At 42.5% G+C, this 20,980-nt stretch overlaps 1 protein-coding gene across 6 annotated transcripts in view; it reads left to right on the top strand.

Moving 5' to 3' along the window:
- Positions 1-13,170: 13,170 nt before the first annotated feature.
- LOC137652253 (mitochondrial ribosome-associated GTPase 2-like) overlaps positions 13,171-20,980 on the top strand; it is a 67,771-nt gene continuing 59,961 nt past the window's right edge. Inside the window, exon 1 of one of the 6 annotated variants that reach the window (XM_068385509.1) lies at positions 13,171-13,308. The gene's annotated coding sequence lies outside the window, so the exon portion shown is untranslated. Of the gene's footprint in view, positions 13,358-14,022; positions 14,135-20,980 lie in introns of those variants that run through there. The other 5 variants (XM_068385512.1, XM_068385513.1, XM_068385507.1 and 2 more) reach the window with 5 other exon arrangements.

Here is a 20,980-nt window from a genome sequence, read left to right as displayed (position 1 = left end):
GTCATTAATTCCTATATAAGATATATACATACATATACCAAGGCACTTCCCCCAATTTTGGGGGGTAGCCGACATTAACAAATGAAACAAAAACAAAAAAGGGGACCTCTACTCTCTACGTTCCTCCCAGCCTAACAAGGGACTCAACCGAGTTCAGCTAGTACTGCTAGGGTGCCACAGCCCAACCTCCCCCATTATCCACCACAGATGAAGCTTCATAATGCTGAATCCCCTACTGCTGCTACCTCCACGGTCATCTAAGGCATCGGAGAAAGCAGCAGGGCCTACCGGAACTGCGTCACAATCGCTCGCCATTCATTCCTATTTCTAGCACGCTCTCTTGCCTCTCTCACATCTATCCTCCTATCACCCAGAGCTTCCTTCACTCCATCCATCCACCCAAACCTTGGCCTTCTTCTTGTACTTCTCCCATCAACTCTTGCATTCATCACCTTCTTTAGCAGACAGCCATTTTCCATTCTCTCAACATGGCCAAACCACCTCAACACATTCATATCCACTCTAGCTGCTAACTAATTTCTTACACCCATTCTCACTCTCACCACTTCGTTCCTAACCCTATCTACTCGAGATACACCAGCCATACTCCTTAGACACTTCATCTCAAACACATTCAATTTCTGTCTATCCATCACTTTCATTCCCCACAACTCCGATCCATACATCACAGTTGGTACAATCACTTTCTCATATAGAACTCTCTTAACATTCATGCCCAACCCTCTATTTTTTACTACTCCCTTAACTGCCCCCAACACTTTGCAACCTTCATTCACTCCCTGACGTACATCTGCTTCCACTCCACCATTTGCCGCAACAACAGACCCCAAGTACTTAAACTGATCCACCTCCTCAAGTAACTCTCCATTCAACATGACATTCAACCTTGCACCACCTTCCCTTCTCGTACATCTCATAACCTTACTCTTACCCACATTAACTCTCAACTTCCTTCTCTCACACACCCTTCCAAATTCTGTCACTAATCGTCCAAGATTCTCTTCTGTGTCTGCAACCAGTACAGTATCATCCGCAAACAACAACTGATTTACCTCCCATTCACGGTCATTCTCGTCTACCAGTTTTAATCCTCGTCCAAGCACTCGAGCATTCACCTCTCTCACCACTCCATCAACATACAAGTTAAACAACCACGGCAACATCACACATCCCTGTCTCAGCTCCACTCTCACCGGAAACCAATCACTCACTTCATTTCCTATCCTAAGATATATAAGATATATAATTTAACCAGACCCTCGTCTATTCCACATCTAATGAACTTGTGTGTACTGTATATATATATATGTATATATATATATATATATATATATATATATATATATATATATATATATATATACAGTGACCCCTCGTTTATCGCGGTAGATAGGTTCCAGACCCGACCGCGATAGGTGAAAATCCGTGAAGTAGTGACACTATATTTACGTATTTATTTAACATGTATATTCAGACTTTTAAAACCTTCCCTTGTACGTAGTACTGTTAACAAACTACCCTTTAATGTACAGAACACTTAATGCATGTACTACAGTACCCTAAACTAAAACAGGCACAAATATTAAAGGCGATTTTATATCATGCGTTTCCTAAACACGCCAAAAAGCACGATAAAAAATGGCAACCAATGTTTTGTTTACGTTTATCTCTGATGATAATGAAGAAACAAACGCATTTAGTGTACACATCTGTGTATAGGTTAGTTTTTGCATCGATTATATTGATTATACAGTACAGTATGTTGATTTTGTTATTATCAATGTTTTACTTAATTTTTCTTAGGACTTCCAAATGAAATGTTTTTTTTCAGGCGGCGTCATAAAGTACGCTCCATCTTCGATCGTAATAAACAAATGAAGGCATTTAACGCGCATGATGAAAGTGATAAATAATGATATTACAGTAAAAGATTTTAGAAAATATGTTATTACAAATATTATTTACCGTATCTATATAAAATCATACATACGTAGCAAAGCAGGAAAACAATTTACGAGAGAGAGAGAGAGAGAGAGAGAGAGAGTTGTTTTACGTACGTAAATGTAAATTTTAAACAAAAAAATAGCCCCATTTCATATAAAATAGGTTATTACAAATATTTTACTTTATCATATTACAGTAGTCTGTATACTGTAATACTGTAAAGTTCAGTACAGTATGTTGTTGTTAGTCGTGGCGATGAAATTCTCACGAAACAAAAACACGGCATTCGATTACAACAGCTGATTCATTCTCTCTCTCTCTCTCTCTCTCTCTCTCTCTCTCTCTCTCTCTCTCTCTCTCTCTCCTCTCTCTCTCTCTCTCTCTCTTCGTGTTATACAATACTTACATATAGATGAAGAAACTAAAATTAGTTTTCTTAGTGTCAATTAAATACGAAACGAAAAAATTATGCCGAGTTTACATCCATTTCAATCGTTACTAAAAATACGGCATCCGATTTCATCAGCAAACCACTATTTTTTGGGAAACATCATTTTATTCTAGAAAATTGCTACTCTTTAAATAGTTAATTGCACATTAAGAAAGCGTGTACTTTTGTTTTTAAATTTCGGGTGTGTTTTAAAAATCGAGTATTGTTGACTTCTTTTTGTTTTACTTTTGGCTATGATCAGATCAGCTGACGTCTAGGTGCCGCTCTTGAGAGCGTACGAATACACTAACAAAGTATCGTTTATACCATTTCTTAACTTATTCAAACCGTCTATACAGTTGATATTACATAAGCACCAATGTGTTATAACCTATCAAATTTTTTTGTTTATTACATTTAAAACAACACACACACACACACACTCTCTCTCTCTCTCTCTCTCTCTCTCTCTCTCTCTCTCTCTCTCTCTCTCTCTCTCTCTCTCTCTCTCTCTCTCTGGGCTACTTTTCACTACCTCCCATTCCTTACCTCTCTCTATCTCTCTAACAAATGATATCTTTGTTGCTCCTCAAAGTTTCATTTATATTGAAAATCAATCATGATCCAATTTTCCTTACTTTCTCCAATCTCGCACCATCGGTCACATCGCAGTATTTTCGAAATTTCCGGAAAATCCGCGATATATGTATGTACATGCGTTATGAAAAAAATCCGCGAAGTGGCGAATCCGCGATAGTCGAACCGCGAAGTAGCGAGGGATCACTGTATATATATATATATATATATATATATATATATATATATATATATATATGTATATATATATATATATATATATATATATATATATACATATATATATATATATATATATATATATATATGTATATATATATATGAAGAGAATAAGAAGAAGTTTTGGAAAGAAGTGAAGAGAGTAAGGAAGGCTGGCTCAAGAATTGAAGAGACAGTGAAAGATGGAAATGGAAGGTTGTTAAAAGGAGAGGAGGCAAGGAAAAGATGGGCGGAATATTTTGAAAGTTTACTGAATGTTGAGGATAATAGGGAGGCAGATATAATTGCTATTGCAGGTGTTGAGGTGCCAGTGATGGGAGATGAGAATGAGAGAGAGATTACAATAGATGAAGTGAGGAGAGCAATAGATGAAACGAGAGTAGGAAAAGCATCTGGTATGGATGGTGTGAGAGCTGAGATGTTGAAGGAGGGGGTGTGAGTGTACTTGAATGGTTGGTGAGATTGTTTAATATGTGTTTTGTGTTGTCAATGGTACCAGTAGATTGGGTTTGTGCATGTATTGTACCACTATATAAGGGTAAGGGAGATGTGCATGAGTGTTGTAATTCAAGAGGTATTAGTTTGTTAAGCGTAGTTGGAAAAGTGTATGGTAGAGTAATGATTAATAGGATCAAGGATAAAACAGAGAATGCAATCTTAGAAATACAGGGTGGTTTTAGAAGAGGTAGGGGTTGTATGTGATATAATATGCAAGAGGTTGCAGTGATTAAAAGACAGGTCTTGATGGCTTGGGTGCTAGGTAGAGACTGCCCTTTATTCATAGCTACATGGGACTACATGATACCACATCCCCCTTATCACATACAAAGCATTGATTACACATAATAACTAATCTGGCATATAAGTACAAAGAAATAAACGATGAAAGTTCCATATTCAAACGTATTCCATTGTTTTCATCCCTTCACAATAAACATGCATAGTACAATTTGTGATTGTGGATAGTAATATAAACATAATAGCTATTATCTTTGCGGACTTTGGTCCGAATAGTGTTGGTTACAGCAGGGCAGTCATAAATATAAAAATAAGTGGCAAATTATATTTTTTTTTTTTTTTTTTTTTGATGCAAAGAACAGCAACACCCAAAATATATTAAAACAAAATGGAAACCTGATACACATGTAACGAGTGTTCGAAATGGAGCCTGTTCTCCAGTCCGAGACTCGTAAATTTTCAAATAAAATTCATTATTCTGAATCACTTATCAGTCCTGAGACTGATAACTTTTCTTGAGTTTCAAACTCTGGTAACGACCTCTCAGAATTTTCGGTCATGAAACGAGGGGGGGGGGGAGTTGTATATTATTATTTAACTTAACACTTTATGGGAATTTACGGTATGTGACCGCGTTACTTTCAATATATCTGGATGGGGTTTTCACCAGCCGGCCTGACTTGGTATACACCGCTGTCGGGTCTGTAGTGTTATCACTAGTTGCGGGTCTTTGGTGGGTTATTTCGGTCTCACTAGGTGGCGGCAGCGATATATCGGCGGGTCGTGGTGGAGGCTGTGCTGATGATGTTGGAGCCTGCTGCCGGGCGTTGGGCGGTTCTGTGTTTGTCGCGAGCGGTGTCGGACGGATGTGGGACCGGTTCCTCCTGAGGCACGCTCCGTTTTGGGCTTCCACAATGTATGATTGGGGTTCTTCTGACTTACGTACCACTCTGCCTGGCACCCATGTGTGGCAGGCCTTGTCGAATATTCGGACTGGTTGTTCAGGTTGGAGGTCTGTGAAGTGCCGTTGTGTCCGATTTGGTCCTAGGCGGTCCTGGAGGTGGTTGCGGGTCGTGATGTGTGCGAGATGTGGTTCGTATCTGCCTGGTAGGTCAGTGGTCACATTGCGACCAAACATGAGCTCTGCGGGGCTGGTTGTCTTATTGTCGATCGGGGTGGCCCGTAAGTGGAGTAATGCAGTATGCATATCACCACCTGTCTCAAGGCATTTTTTGATAATCGCCTTGCATGTTCCAACTGCGCGCTCCGCGAGGCCATTGGACTGAGGGTAATGTGGGCTTGATGTGATGTGCTCAATACCCCAGGCTTTTGTGAAGTCCCTCATGGCTGCTCCCATGTATTGAGGTCCGTTGTCTGAGACCAGGGTTTTGGGGCATCCGAACAGCGAACACAGGAATTTGAGGTGATTGGCCACACTTTCAGATGACAGGTTTTTTAGTTCGGTGACTATCGGGAATTTTGTGAAATAATCAGTTGTGATCAGATATGTCTTGTGGCCAATTTGGAAGATGTCCGAAGCGACTTTGAACCAGGGCATTGGGGGAATGTCATGATGCGTGGTTTCACTAGGACTTTGCTGGGGCTGGTACTTCTGGCATATGTCACATGCCCTGACCTTGTCCTCTATATCCTTTGCAATGTTGGGCCAGAATACACACTCCCGTGCCAGGGCTTGTGTTTTTGTGATCCCTTGGTGGGACCGGTGGAGCTGGTCCAGTATACGGCCTCTGACCTCTTTGGGGATGATAACTTGTCGCCCTTTGAATATGACTCCGTCTTCCACGGCAAGGCATTCTCTGTATGAGAAAAACTGGCGGATATCGGGGTGACAGCCTTTTACTGAGGTAGGCCATCCCTCGATGATAGTATGCTTGAGAGTGCGCAGCACTGGGTCGGTGTCAGACCTATGGCGGACCTCTTCCAAAATCTGGGGACCAAATTTTATGAGTGCAACTGATATCACATCGATGTCATCTAGTTCCAGTCCGTCCACTCGTGTATCCAAAGGGATTTCCTTGTCATTTTGTGGGTTAGGAAGGCGTGATAGGGCGTCGGAGAGTACAAGGGTTCGTCCTTCCTTGTACTTGACCCTCATGTCATACCCCTGCAGTTTCAAGAAGAGACATTGTAGTCTAGGTGGGGCACTGATCAGTGGCTTCTCCCAGATATTAACGAGGGGTTTGTGGTCAGTGACAGCTTCGAAGTCTCTTCCGTATAGGTAGGTATGAAATCGTTGCACGCCGTGTACTAGTCCAAGGGCCTCTCGCTCGATATTGCTGTAATTTGCCTGCGTTGGTGTCAGGGCTTTGCTGGCGAAGGCTATTACCTTCCCGTCTTGGATGAGGGCCGCCCCAAGGCCTTTTTGCGATGCATCGACTTCAAGAGTCACGGGTCGAGTTGGGTCATAGTAAGACAGCGTGCTTGATGGGGCTATTTGGCGTTTCAGGTGTTGATAGGTGGATTCATGGTCTTCTTCCCATTGGAAGGGCACATCTTCCTTGACCAGATCTCGAAGTCTTTGTGACTGAGCTGAGTAATGTGGTACATAGGGGCTGAGGTAAGTCATTACTCCCAGGAATCTCTGTAGTTCCTCTTTATTGGAGGGTGACGGCATGCTATGCAGGTCGTGTACCTTTGACGGGTCTGGCATCATGCCCTTGCTGGTATAGCGTGTTCCGAAAAACTCGATTTCTGGTTTTGAAATGGAGCATTTCTTCGAGTTTAGGCTGAGTCCGTGTTGGGCTGCACGCTGCATGAACCCCATCAGGTTTTTGTCGTGTTCCGACTGGTCTTTCCCACATATTGCCACGTCATCAGCGATGCCAACAACACCTGGGAGATTCTCGATGATGGAGTCCATCCTGGCTTGAAATATGTCCTGGCTTACATTCAGCCCGAATGGTAGCCTTGTCCAACAATACCGGCCGTGTGGTGTTCGGAACGTTGTCAGTAGTTGTGAGTCCTCGTGTAGCGGTATACTCCAGTAGCCTGCTTTGGCGTCTAGCTTGGAGAACACTTTCGCTTTGGAGAATACCGGGTTGATCTCTTCTAGAGTGGGAATCTTGTGGGGACATCTTTTGAGGTTTTGGTTGAGCCGCTTGGGGTCCAGGCAGATCCGTAGGCTTCCATCGGGTTTTGTGACATACACAAGGCTGCTACACCAGTCTGTGTGTGACGTTACGCGTCTGATAACCCCCTCTTTCTCCATAGTGTCAAGCTCGGACTTGATGCGGGGCTTCAGGTGGATACTCACCTTACGGGGCGGATCACAGAAAGGTATCGCGTCATCCTTGAGGTGGAGCATCGCGGGCTCTTTTAGTTTGCCGATACAGTCAAACTGTGCTGGGAATTGCGCTTTTAGTTGTTCGACTGACCTAATAGGGCCTTGTTGGCTTGGTTGCTCAGGTATTCCAGTAACGTCGTTGACATTGATATCCACAATACCAAGTTTTTTGGCATGAGGGAAGGCCAAGTATGGCTGGACCAGACACATCAACCACGAAGAACTTTTCTTGCGAGAATGCTGGGTTGCTGAGTTTGCGGACGCTGAGCATTAGTGACCCTAGGCAGGGAATATTGTCGCCACTGTATGATGTTAGTCTTACTGACGGTTCTGGGGATAGTACGAGGCTGGTGGGTGCATCACCAAACATTTGCTTGTATGTCCGCAAGGGCAGCGTATTGCCACCGGAACCTGTGTCGATTTTGAGTTTCAGGGGCCCATAGGCTGGGGGGTTTTCATGCTTGACCATGAGCTTTGAGAATGCTTCTCGTTTCGGTGCCACTCCTATGTCGGATATCATTATCATGTCGAAGTTTGGCATATAATCTGTTTCTTCATCAAGATTAGGGTTTTCATTAACCATGACTTCGTGTTGCCTGTGGTTAGGAGCCCGATTCGGCCGTCGGTAGAAGCGCCCTCTTGTCTTGCTCTGACGTTGTGTCTGCTGCATGTTGTCTCCTGGCATTGTTCTGCCTCCATCAGTTTTGCGGCACATCTTTTTCCAGTGCCCCTTGATGCCACAACCACTGCATCTGTCATTGTAGGCGGGGCAAGACCTTATGGGATGGCTAAGCCCACAGTTCCAGCAGGGATTGTCCGTGGTTTGTAGTTTGTTCCGTGGCTCGTTGCTTTCCCTTCGAATTGCATCCACGTTGGTATGGCTTGTACTTGTGTTCTCAGAGCTCATCTGTATGGAGCGTAATGATGCCGTGGAGGCCGCAATGGCCTCGTATTCCCGACCTCTCTCTAGAACGTTGCTCACAGCATAGCCCTTCGGTTTAGTTAGGAGTTCTTTCCGAAATTCTTCGAATTGTGTTCGTAGTATGGTCATTTCGATAAGTCGTTCGTTGAGTTCTCTGTCTTCAAACTCGCACTTTGTCGCTTTTTCACGGAGTCTGGCCAGGAATTGACTGATTGTTTCAGCAGGTTTCTGTTTGGTATTTGCAAATTCGAGGCGGTGAACTCGGAAATTTATTTTCACCGTTGCATCAACCTCACTTTCAATAAGCCTCCATATGTTCTGCGGCACACGTTGCTCCTGTTCAGTGAGGCCGCTCGCCAAGATACGCCTCATGCCCTCATCGCCGAGGGCAATTTTAATTTTAGTTGCTTGCTTGCCCGGGTCTGTGACTTCCTGGTCTTCGAGGTATAAGTTCATGCGCGCCTTGAATGCACGAAACGACTCTGCCAGGGGCTGGTGAGCCCAGTCCATACTTGGGCACTTAGGCTGGGCCATGATTGGATTTGGTTTCGAGTGTTACACAATAGATAGATAGTGATTGGATTAATAACACAGTTTACGGTTCACAAAGAGACATATAATGAGAGTATGGAAATCACTACAAAAACTTGTCACTGGTAGCCGGCACGGTTTTCAGTTTTGTTTACACTGCTGAATGTACGTTGTTGTTTGGCTCATTTTCTGAAGTAGTGCGCGGATAACAATGGCCAAAATACTTGTAAGTAATCTATTCACAACTTTCTTCACTATTCTCACTGTAATCACGGTGCACTAATGTCCATTCTATGCCATATCCTGACTATATAGGTTATGTATGGTTGTTATCTGGGCCGGTATGACAGTCTTTGTCTGGTTGCTGTTGGGTGAAAATGGCGTCTTCTGCAGCCGCTGGTAATAAACTCTGGCTGATTATGAGTCCTCTTCTCAGTTATTACGGACAGGAGAGGTGTGTAAAGTGTCTCTATGGTCCGGGTTTGTTGATGGAATGGCGTGGGGTGCGTTACCACGCTGCCACCATGATATAATATGCAAGAGGTTGCAGTGATTAAAAGACAGGCCTTGATGGCTTGGGTGCTAGGTAGAGACTGCCCTTTATTCATAGCTACATGGGACTACATGATACCACAGTATGAATCAGATTTTTACAGCTAGGCAGATATGCGAGAAATATTTAGCAAAAGGTAAGGAGGTGTATGTTGCGTTTATGGATCTGGAGAAAGCGTATGATAGAGTTGATAGGGAAGCAATGTGGAATGTGATGAGGTTATATGGAGTTGGTGGAAGGTTGTTGCAAGCAGTGAAAAGTTTCTACAAAGGTAGTAAAGCATGTGTTAGGATAGGAAATGAAGTGAGTGATTGGTTTCCGGTGAGAGTGGGGCTGAGACAGGGATGTGTGATGTCGCCGTGGTTGTTTAACTTGTATGTTGATGGAGTGGTGAGAGAGGTGAATGCTCGAGTCCTTGGACGAGGATTAAAACTGGTAGACGAGAATGACCATGAATGGGAGGTAAATCAGTTTTTGTTTGCGGATGATACTGTACTGGTTGCAGACACAGAAGAGAAGCTTGGATGATTAGTGACAGAATTTGGAAGAGTGTGTGATAGAAGGAAGTTGAGAGTTAATGTGGGTAAGAGTAAGGTTATGAGATGTACGAGAAGGGAAGGTGGTGCAAGGTTGAATGTCATGTTGAATGGAGAGTTACTTGAGGAGGTGGATCAGTTTAAGTACTTGGGGTCTGTTGTTGCAGCAAATGGTGGAGTGGAAGCAGATGTACGTCAGGGAGTGAATGAAGGATGCAAAGTGTTGAGGGCAGTTAAGGGAGTAGTAAAAAATAGAGGGTTGGGCATGAATGTAAAGAGAGTTCTATATGAGAAAGTGATTGTACCAACTGTGATGTATGGATCGGAGTTGTGGGGAATGAAAGTGATGGAGAGACAGAAATTGAATGTGTTTGAGATGAAGTGTCTAAGGAGTATGGCTGGTGTATCTTGAGTAGATAGGGTTAGGAACGAAGTGGTGAGGGTGAGAACGGGTGTAAGAAATGAGTTAGCAGCTAGAGTGGATATGAATGTGTTGAGGTGGTTTGGCCATGTTGAGAGAATGGAAAATGGCTGTCTGCTAAAGAAGGTGATGAATGCAAGAGTTGATGGGAAAAGTACAAGAGGAAGGCCAAGGTTTGGGTGGATGGATGGAGTGAAGGAAGCTCTGGGTGATAGGAGGATAGATGTGAGAGAGGCAAGAGAGCGTGCTAGAAATAGGAATGAATGGCGAGGAATTGTGACGCAGTTCCGGTAGGCCCTGCTGCTTTCTCCGATGCCTTAGATGACCGTGGAGGTAGCAGCAGTAGGGGATTCAGCATTATGAAGCTTCATCTGTGGTGGATAATGTGGGAGGGTGGGCTGTGACACCCTAGCAGTACCAGCTGAACTCGGTTGAGTCCCTTGTTAGGCTGGGAGGAACGTAGAGAGTAGAGGTCCCCTTTTTGTTTTTGTTTCTTTGTTGATGTCGGCTACCCCCCAAAATTGGAGGAAGGGCCTTGGTATATGTATGTATGTATATATATATATATATATATATATATATATATATATATATATATATATATATATATATATACATACATATATATATATATATATATATATATATATATATATATGTATATATGTGTGTGTGTGTGTGTGTGTGTTAGTTTATGAGTGGATAGTGTGATAGATAAGAAGATAGACAGATTTTACTTATATTCATTCATTCGTAGTGATTTCATGACATTTCACAGATGAGGCATTGTCCAGGAACCAGGGAGGAGGAAAAATAATTTTACTTCTTTTATAAGGACTACCTCTACTACATGATAAGTGGTTAGCTCAATCAAATATGTCTCTATATACATAGGCACTTCCCCCAATTTAGAGTGGTAGCCGACATCAAACAAATGAAAAATATGTAGGAACAATAATTTCTGAGAAACGGCATCCTAATACATACAGAATAGATACTTAATAAAGCCTCCAAATTCATAATCCAGACAGTTCCCATCTCGGCTGGAAGCAACGATAGTCTATTGATAGGAAAAGTCTTTTGGAAAAGGCTGGCCCCACAATAGTCTCCTGCACTCAACAAACAGAGGTAAACACCTAACTAGAAAGGAAATAGATAAGCTATAAGCTATTGGAAACAAAACTTACAGATTGATATTAAGAACTCCAAAAGTAAACATCATTAAGAGCAAAAGTCGAGTTCGAAAAGAGAGAGAGAAAGTTAAAATTATATTATTTCATATTTAATCAACTTATGGGGTGAAATGTATATTAGTAGCGAAGATGGTACTTAGCCAGTATCAAGTTATATTAATAAAATAGATATTAATATTTTAATAGATTTCGTAGAGGTTTAGTTGTGGTCAACTTTAAAAAAAATGATTACCGTGCTTTTATATACAAGACACTCCTTCTCACTCTTTTTTCGAAGTCTTTCTATTTATCTTTCTCGATATGTTTAAAAAAAAAACATGAAATGGCCAAAACACAATTTAAAAATATTTTAGTTCTAAACTTATATATCCACTATCTCCAAAATGCAAAATAACTACTGTATAAAATAAGCATTGTACTAAAGATACGGGTGGATGAAATGTAAAATAAATGCACACTGACTTTACCATTAATGGAATCGGCATATAAGATCAAAATAAATCATTTACTGAAATGTACAAGATTCAGCACTAATTTTTACAGCAAGCACTTACGCTCTTGATCTGCATTGATGAGAAAAAATAGAAGTGGGCATACAACAACTGACCATATTATTATTATTATTATTATTATTATTATTATTATTATTATTATTATTATTATTATTATTATTATTATTATTAAGCTACAACCCTAGTTGGAAAAGCACAATGCTATAAGCTCAGGGGCTCTAACAGGGAAAATAGCCCAGTGGGGAAAGGAAACAAGGAAAAATTAAATTTTTAAGAGTAACAACATTTTAATAGATATCTCCTATGTGAACTATAAACACTTTAACAAAATAAGAGGAAGAGCAATAAGATAGAATAGTGTGCCCGAGTGTACCCTCGAGCAAGAGAACTATAACCCAAGACAAGAGGAAGATCATGGTACAGAGGCTATGGCACTACACAAGACTAGAGAACAATGGTTTGATTTTGGAGTGTCCTTCTCCTAGAAGAGCTGCTTACCATAGCTAAAGAGTCCCTTCTACCCTTACTAAGAGGAAAGTGGCCTCTGAACAATTACAGCACAGTAACCCACTTGGATTAAGAAGAATTGCTTGGTAATCTCAGTGTTGTCAGGTGTATGAGGACAGAGGAGAATATGTAAAGAATATGTCAGACTATTCGGTGTGTGTGTGTGTGTGGACAAAAGGGAAAATGAACCGTAACCAGAGAGAAAGATCCAATATAGTACTGTCTGGCCAGTCAAAAGACCCCATAACTCTCTGGCGGTAGTATCCATGTAATTAACCAGCAAATGGAAAAATCAACATACTATAACAAACAACTATGTATGCCCTCTATACACTAAATGAGAAAGATTGTGTAATGAAAGAACTGCAAGTGTGTTGAATCAACTGGAAGCATTGTAAATGAGTGCAAGTGGTGTTATAGCTAGTGATTATAATCTTCTGTAAGCTCTGTAAACGTTGTAGAGGTTGTATGATACAAGATTTAAATTAGAAGAAACTCTAATTCATTTCTTATTAGACTGCAAAAAAATAGGATAATGAGTGAATTTTACTAATGAAACCACACTCAGAAGGTAAAGAAAACATAATAAAAACACTGTTACTGATTAAGATGGAAAATTAGGAAACATATTTGAATAAAGAAATATTCATGTTATGGAAATCCAGAAAATAAATACTAAACATTACAAAAAGTGAAATCTAAACAAATAGAAAACCACAGAGAGCCGTTACAGAGGCTTGAATCCAACGCTCTTAACACAGTGCTGAGCTTCATAAGTTCATTGGGATTTGGAAAATGTTCGTAAAATATTTCAGTTGCAACTGACAAGTTACTCCATTACCATAAGTGTACAAAGTTAAAATAACACACCTCAGTCAAGGTTTATTCTTCTAAAGGGTTCTATGTTCTTCAATGTAAAATTGTTGTAGGTAATACTTCATATTTTGGGGCAAAACATGGCTCGTATAAGCACTATTTCCGACTGCAAATCTCGTTTTATGCCATCTTAACATTAACCATTACAGTAATTTGGGAAAAAATGCAGATTATTTGTGTTTAAAAGATCATATGTAACAATCATGTATGACCCAGGCCGGAAACCTGTCTAGGCTAAGCGAAACTGAATAGCGAGAGAATTAGGTTAGTATTACGGTAGAGTCCCACCCAGTGCCATTACCCCATGCCAGTACTTAGGAGCTTGATGTTTTCCTCTTTTTTTGCGAGCACACGGCAAAGCAAAAACCATTAGACTCTATCAAAATATTACCAAAATTTAATGTTTTTTACACCGCCCTGCGCTCGCTTTGCTCGAGAAAGAGAAAAACATCAAGCTCCTATGTAGTGGCAAACGGTAATGTCGCTGGGTGGGACTCTACAGTAATATTACTAGGAAATATACAGTACTAACAGGAATGGTTTAAATTATTCCCTTGCAAAATGAAAAAAATACATAGTTCATACTTGTCATATCAATCTCAAAACATAATAGGGACATGATTTAAAGTTTCAAAAGTTGAGACAAAAAATACATTTTTAAAGGGAGACAAACAAGAACACTACCTAATATAAGATTCCTCACTTAACTTAACCTAGGAGCTGTATCCTTACACACTGATAGACCCCCTAAGACCACCGTGTTCTTAGCTTATCCTAAGACTAAGTCTCACCCCTGTGTTTGCTTCCAAACCAGCTTGACTCCTGGCAAGGTATAACTAAATCATAATATTTCATAAATTGTAAAACTACTTTTATAATACCATATTTCTGACAGTTTTGCTAAATAGAGTAAAGGAAGTCAATATATGTTGCTTTCTTATCAAGAAATTTTCCAGGCAATACCAATATAGCTAGTGTTGTTCATGTGAAAGTACTTAAAAATATCCCCGTAAGTAGTGATCCACGGGGCTTGAGATCGCAGCTCAACATGTACTGCTTGCCAGAACAGAGGAGCAGTGATGTAGTGTTAATTTTGTAAGTGCAGCGAGCAACGGCAGAGCAAAATCCATTAGAACTGTAGCCAAGATCAAGGCCCTATACTGCAATGTTCGGTATTGTAAACTCACTTTATCACCCACGCTATCAATTGCCAATGTCCATTACTGGTATACTACCAATCACTTTCTGATGAGTATTGACTAGTACAGTAATATCCTAATTTTATACCCGTTTACGTTCCTTTACGTTAGTTATTTCCTTTACGATCCTTTACACTTTTCAGTCAAACCCTATTTCAAACAAAGATCGCCAACATTATCCTCATAAGAAGAAAATTGATTTGACAAGTAATTAGAAAGTTTTTGCCTATCCCAACCAACTATATACACTTCCATAATAGCATAAAAAATTTTCAAATTCAAGAGAACAATCACATGAATGTGTCTTAGCCAAACCTAACCTAACAAAATAAAGACCATCAATATCCTACTTAATTTTGCATATAATCTTTCGTTTGTATGATAGTACTATATGCGTTTACTCAGTCGGGTCTCTTATTATTATTATTATTACTTGCTAAGCTATAACCCTAGTTGGAAAAGCAAGGTGCTATTAACCTAACGGCACCAACAAGGAAAATAGCCCAGTGAGGAAAAGAAATGAGGAAATAAATAAACTACAAGAGAAATAATTGAGTACCAATCAAAATAAGATATTTTAAGAATGATAACAATATTGAATTAGATCTTTCATATATAAACTTTAAAAACTTTAAAAAAACAAAAGGAAGAGAAATAAGATAAAACAGTGTGCCCGAGTGTACCCTCAAGCAAGAGAACTCTACCCCAAGATAGTGGAAAACTATGGTTCAGAGGCTATTACACTATCCAAGACTAGAGAACAATGGTTTGATTTTGTAGTGTTCTTCTCCTAGAAGAGCTGCTTACCATAGCTAAAGAGTCTCTTCTATCATTACCAATAGGAAAGTAACCACTGAACAATTACAGCGCAGTAGTTAGCCTCTTGAGCGAAGAAGAATTGTTTGGTAATTTCAGTGTTGTGTGGTGTATGAGGACAGAGGATAGTATGTAAATGAAAGGCCAGGCTATTTGGTGTACTGTATGTGTAGCCAAAGGGAAAATGAGCCGTTGCCAGAGAGAAGAATCCAATGTACTACTGTCTGGCCAGTCAAAGGACCCAATAAGTTGGCTTCTTTTTTGAGAGGCTTCTATCATTACCAGTTAATTATGATGATAGAAATTATTGAATAAATATAAAAAAGTAATGACTGACTACAAAGCTCTTTATATATTCAACTCTGCACTTGAAAGTTATCATGCCTATAACAGGATACCTATAGTGTTTCATAATCTCTCATTTACATATATTTGTAAAAATATATATGCATATAATTTGCATTTTTCGTAGCCATAGAAACCGGAGTCCTTTAATCCTACTTCCCTCATAAACTACCCTCCTCAGTCCTGCACCAAAAGGTCAAAAGTGAAGGCTCTCGAGCTGGAAAGGGGTTGGGGCTACTCGCTCCCTCACACTCACCAGCTGGATAACTGCTTGTTATCCAAATTTAACAATCGATTCCAGTTTGCTCTGAAACAATTTCCTTCTAGTTTTATTCCAACTATGACTTGTTTGTGGAATGGTCTTTTTAATCAGGTAGTTGAATTGGTGGAACTTCAAGAGTTTAAACTTGCAGTGAATTTTTTTATGTTGTACAGGCTGACATGAGTCTCTTTTTATAGTTTATATATGAAAAATCTATTTTAATGTTGTTCATGTTCTTAAAATATTTTTTTTAAATATTTAACTTAGCCGGTGAATATATAATAGCTGCAACTCTGCGGCTCGACAGAAAACACACTCAAAAAACTCGCGAGCGATCGCTATGAAGGTTGCGGATGTGCCCACCAGCGCCAACTGTCGGCCAGATACCACTCTTGCATGTAAACAAACCCTTCAATTCTTCTCTGTCGACGTTGACGACAAGACGTATTCATACTCGCTGTAGAACCTGGAGTTTTCTCATCATATTTGGTGAAGTACTTTATTTTGGTTTGAGCTTTCGCAGTGCAGGTGTTTTTCCTCAACATAAACTCTTGAACTCTTTATTGAATCAGATTATTTGTTGATGACTTGGATTGTTTTTGGAATTTTCTTTGACTAATTCGTGGGCCTTTCGGAATTCGATTGGCTCGAATACGATAAATATGCACGTAGACTAGAGAGAGATAGGGTAAGGAGGAGTTCATCTAGGTCTGTAGATTTTTCCTCTCCACATGCCCCTGAACCTAATCCTTCCCCTGTAGTGGTTGTTCCTAACCCCCCTTCTAGCACTCAGGAACCGTCTATGCAAGACATGTTACGTGCTATTCATGCCTTGGGGGAAAGAGTTGAAGCGTTAGCAACTGATCGTAATCAACTCATGGCTGACGTGAAGGAACTTAAGTGTCATAGTGCCACGGCGGAAAGTGGGAAAGTGATTAGTGCGCAAAGTATTGTGAACAGTGTTGCGACCGAGGGTTCGTCTGTTCGTGCTTGTCGTTCACCTAGTCCGGGACCTCTTGCAAGCTCCCAAGCCCAGGGGAGAAGTAATGTCGTACGACTTATGGGTTCGAGAGGCCTTGATCAGCGAACAGACGTTCCCTCTATGGTATCAGGCGTATCTCACCAAGATCGCCCCTACCATAAGACGAGAGAACCCATTTTTTCCTCGTCTTCCGAAGGCTTTTCACGCAAGAAACCGTGGAGCAAGGTTTCTAGGCCTCTTAAACGGAAGTCGGTCCCTTCAGGACAGGTCCAACGTCCTGGATGTAGTCATTGGGACAGTTCGGACCCGTTGCAGTCATCGGATGACTGCTCGCCGCCTAAGCAAGGCAAAGTTGTGCCGTCTCAGACGCTAACCCCGTCGGTTACCGCACCCATTCCCGTGGACCCAAAATGGGTTATACTGCAGGACATGCAGTCTAAGCTTGCGTCCCTTATGGAAGACTACAATGCCGATAAGGTTTCCGTTGAGCCTAGCCGTTTATCTCATCGAGATCCTGGCCTTCAGCCACCCAAACGTTCATTTGTGCGTCCTGTTGACGCTGGTGTAGCCAAGTCACGTCAAGCAGTTGGGGTAGAACCACACTCGATGCGATCTCGTGTGGATTTTCAGCCGCATTTGGACGTTAGGCAACTTGCTGATACGCCTGGTGACATTCAGGACGTTCGCCAACCATCGGAGTTGACTTGTTTTGACGCTGAGCGTCAACTTCCGCAACCTAGAGTTGTTTTGACTGCTCAGACTAGGCGGTCTAAACAGTCTCGGGTGGACGCTGTGCGTCCTCACGCACCTGTTGTTGTTGACAGTTCCCAGACTGTCAAGCAGTTACAGGACGCTGCGTCCTGGTCCGCCACTTATGCACCAGTGCGGGTGGACGCTGCGTGTCAAGCATTGCCAACCCCTTTGCTTGTTTCTCATCAGTTGTCAGATGAGGAACTTTCGGATGAGGACGTTGCTGACCCTCAGCCTGAGGATCATCCTTCAGATATTGATGAACCAAGAGCAGTTCCGCCATCTATGGACTTTAAGAAAGTCATGCTCATTTTTAAAGAGTTGTTTCCTGAACACTTTGTCTCTGTGGCCCCTCGTTCGCCGCCGTCTGAGTTTGTTTTAGGCGTACCTGCTGACATGCCAGCCTTTACAAAACTTGTACTCTCTCGCTCGTCCAAGAGAGCTTTACGGCTTTTAGGCGATTGGTTGGAAACCAAGAGGAGTTTAGGGAAGACGGCCTTTGCCTTCCCCCCATCTAAACTCTCGTCTAGATCGAGCGTCTGGTATGCCACGGGAGAAGTTCTCGGCTTGGGAGTCCCTGCCTCTGCCCAGGGCGACTTCTCAAGCCTTGTAGACTCTCCCCGCCGCCTAGCCATGAGACGCTCGAAGATTAGTTGGTCATCCTCGGACCTTGACCATCTACTGAAGGGCATTTTTAGAGCTTTTGAAGTTTTCAACTTCCTTGACTGGTGTTTGGGAGCCTTGAGTAGGAAAATCTCATCGGCTGATAGAGATGTCTCCTTACTCATTATGTCCTGCATGGATAAAGCCATCCGCGATGGATCCAATGAGCTCTCCTCCTCGTTTACTTCAGGAGTCCTTAAGAAGCGAGAGTCTCTTTGCTCTTTTCTGTCGGCAGGAGTTACTCCCTGTCAACGTTCTGAGCTACTCTTTGCCCCCTTATCGAAGTTTTTGTTCCCTGAACTGTTGGTTAAGGACATAGCTTTGTCTCTCGTGCAGAAGGACACCCATGACTTGGTAGCGTCCTCTGCTCGCAAAGGGACTCCTTCGACTTCCTTTTCTGCTAGACCAAGGATAGACACTCCAGCGTCCAGGTTTATTCCGCCCTTTCGTGGCAGAGCTCCCAGCAGGGGAAGTACTCATGCCGAAGGAAAGAGAGGAAAGAGGAAAGGAGCCAAGTCCTCACGTGGCAGAGTCTGACTGCCCGCAGCTTCAGACAGCAGTAGGTGCCAGACTCAAGAACTTCTGGCGAGCCTGGGAGAAGAGAGGCGCAGACCAACAGTCTGTGAGGTTGCTCAGAGAGGGGTACAAAATTCCATTTGTACACAAACCTCCTCTAGCGACTTCCCCCATCGATCTCTCTCCCAGTTACCGAGAGGAAGCAAAGAGACAAGCCCTGAAACTAGAAGTGTCTCTTTTGCTAGAGAAGGGAGCGGTGGTCAAAGTCTCGGACCTTCAATCACCGGGGTTTTACAACCGTCACTTCCTAGTACCGAAGAAGACAGGAGGTTGGAGACCGGTGCTAGACGTCAGTGCTCTGAACGTCTTTGTCACGAAGACAAAGTTCACCATGGAGACCACGAAATCAGTCTTAGCAGCGGTCAGAAAGGGAGACTGGATGGTCTCTCTCGACCTAAGAGACGCATACTTCCACATCCCCATTCACTCAGATTCCCAACCTTTTCTGAGGTTTGTTTTCGACAATGTGGTGTACCAGTTTCGGGCCCTGTGCTTTGGCCTAAGTCCTGCTCCTCTCGTGTTTACGAGGCTTATGAGGAATGTGGCAAAATTCCTCCATTTATCGGGAATCCGAGCCTCCCTTTACTTGGACGACTGGCTTCTCAGAGCCTCGTCCAGTCATCGCTGTCTGAAGGATCTCAAGTGGACATTGGATCTGACCAAGGAATTGGGACTTTTGGTCAACATGGAAAAGTCACAGCTGATTCCATCCCAAACTATACTGTATTTAGGGATGGAGATTCGCAGTCCAGTTTTTCGGGCTTTTCCGTCTGCCCCCCGAATAGATCAAGCCCTGCTCGTAATCCAAAGGATGTTGAAGAGAGAACGTTGCTCAGTCAGGAATTGGATGAGTCTAGTAGGAACTCTATCTTCCCTGGAGCAGTTTGTCTCGCTAGGAAGGCTACACCTCCGACCTCTCCAGTTCCATCTAGCGTTTCACTGGAAAAAGGACAAGACGCTAGAGGCGGTCTCAATCCCGATTTCCGAAACAGTAAAGGCATGCCTGCATTGGTGGAAAGACAATATCAGTCTAAGAGAGGGACTTCCCCTAGCAGTTCAGAAACCAAACCACGTTCTATTCTCAGACGCATCGGATTTGGGTTGGGGTGCGACACTGGACGGTCGGGAATGCTCAGGTCTGTGGACCTCAAGTCAGAGGAGCATGCACATCAACGGCAAGGAGCTTTTGGCAGTCCACCTGGCCTTGATGAGCTTCGAGAGTGGTGGAGATCAACTCGGACAATACCACAGCCTTGGCTTACATTTCCAAGCAAGGAGGCACTCACTCCCTGACACTGTACGAGATCGCAAGGGACCTGCTCATTTGGTCAAGAGATCGAGGCATCTCCCTGGTAACGAGGTTTATCCAGGGCGACTTGAATGTCTTAGCAGATTGCCTCAGTCGGAGGGGTCAGGTAATTCCTACAGAATGGACCCTCCACAAGGACGTGTGCAAGAGGCTTTGGGCGACTTGGGGTCAACCCACCATAGACCTCTTTGCAACCTCGATGACCAAGAGGCTTCCAATCTATTGCTCTCCAGTCCCAGACCCAGCAGCAATACATATAGACGCCTTTCTCCTAGATTGGTCTCACCTAGATCTATATGCATTCCCACCATTCAAGATTGTCAACAAGGTACTGCAGAAATTCGTCTCTCACGAAAGGACAAGGTTGACGTTAGTTGCTCCCCTCTGGCCCGCGAGAGAATGGTTCACCGAGGTACTTCGATGGCTGGTAGACTTTCCAAGAAGTCTTCCTCTAAGAGTAGACCTGTTACGTCAGCCCCACGTAAAGAAGGTACACCAAGGCCTCCACGCTCTTCGTCTGACTGCCTTCAGACTATCGAAAGACCCTCTAGAGCTAGAGGCTTTTCGAAGGAGGCAGCCAGTGCGATTGCAAGAGCAAGGAGAGCTTCTACCATTAGAGTTTACCAATCGAAGTGGGAAATCTTCCGAGACTGGTGCAAGTCAGTATCTGTATCCTCGTCCAGTACCTCTGTAGCCCAAATCGCTGATTTTCTCTTATACCTGAGAAGGGTTCGCTCCCTTTCAGCTCCCACGATCAAGGGCTACAGGAGCATG

The sequence above is a fragment of the Palaemon carinicauda genome, chromosome 13 (genome assembly GCF_036898095.1).
Source record: "Palaemon carinicauda isolate YSFRI2023 chromosome 13, ASM3689809v2, whole genome shotgun sequence".
Taxonomy (NCBI): domain Eukaryota; kingdom Metazoa; phylum Arthropoda; class Malacostraca; order Decapoda; family Palaemonidae; genus Palaemon; species Palaemon carinicauda.
Note: the sequence above shows the minus strand (reverse complement) of the source record. Positions and strands in the feature narration are given on the sequence as shown.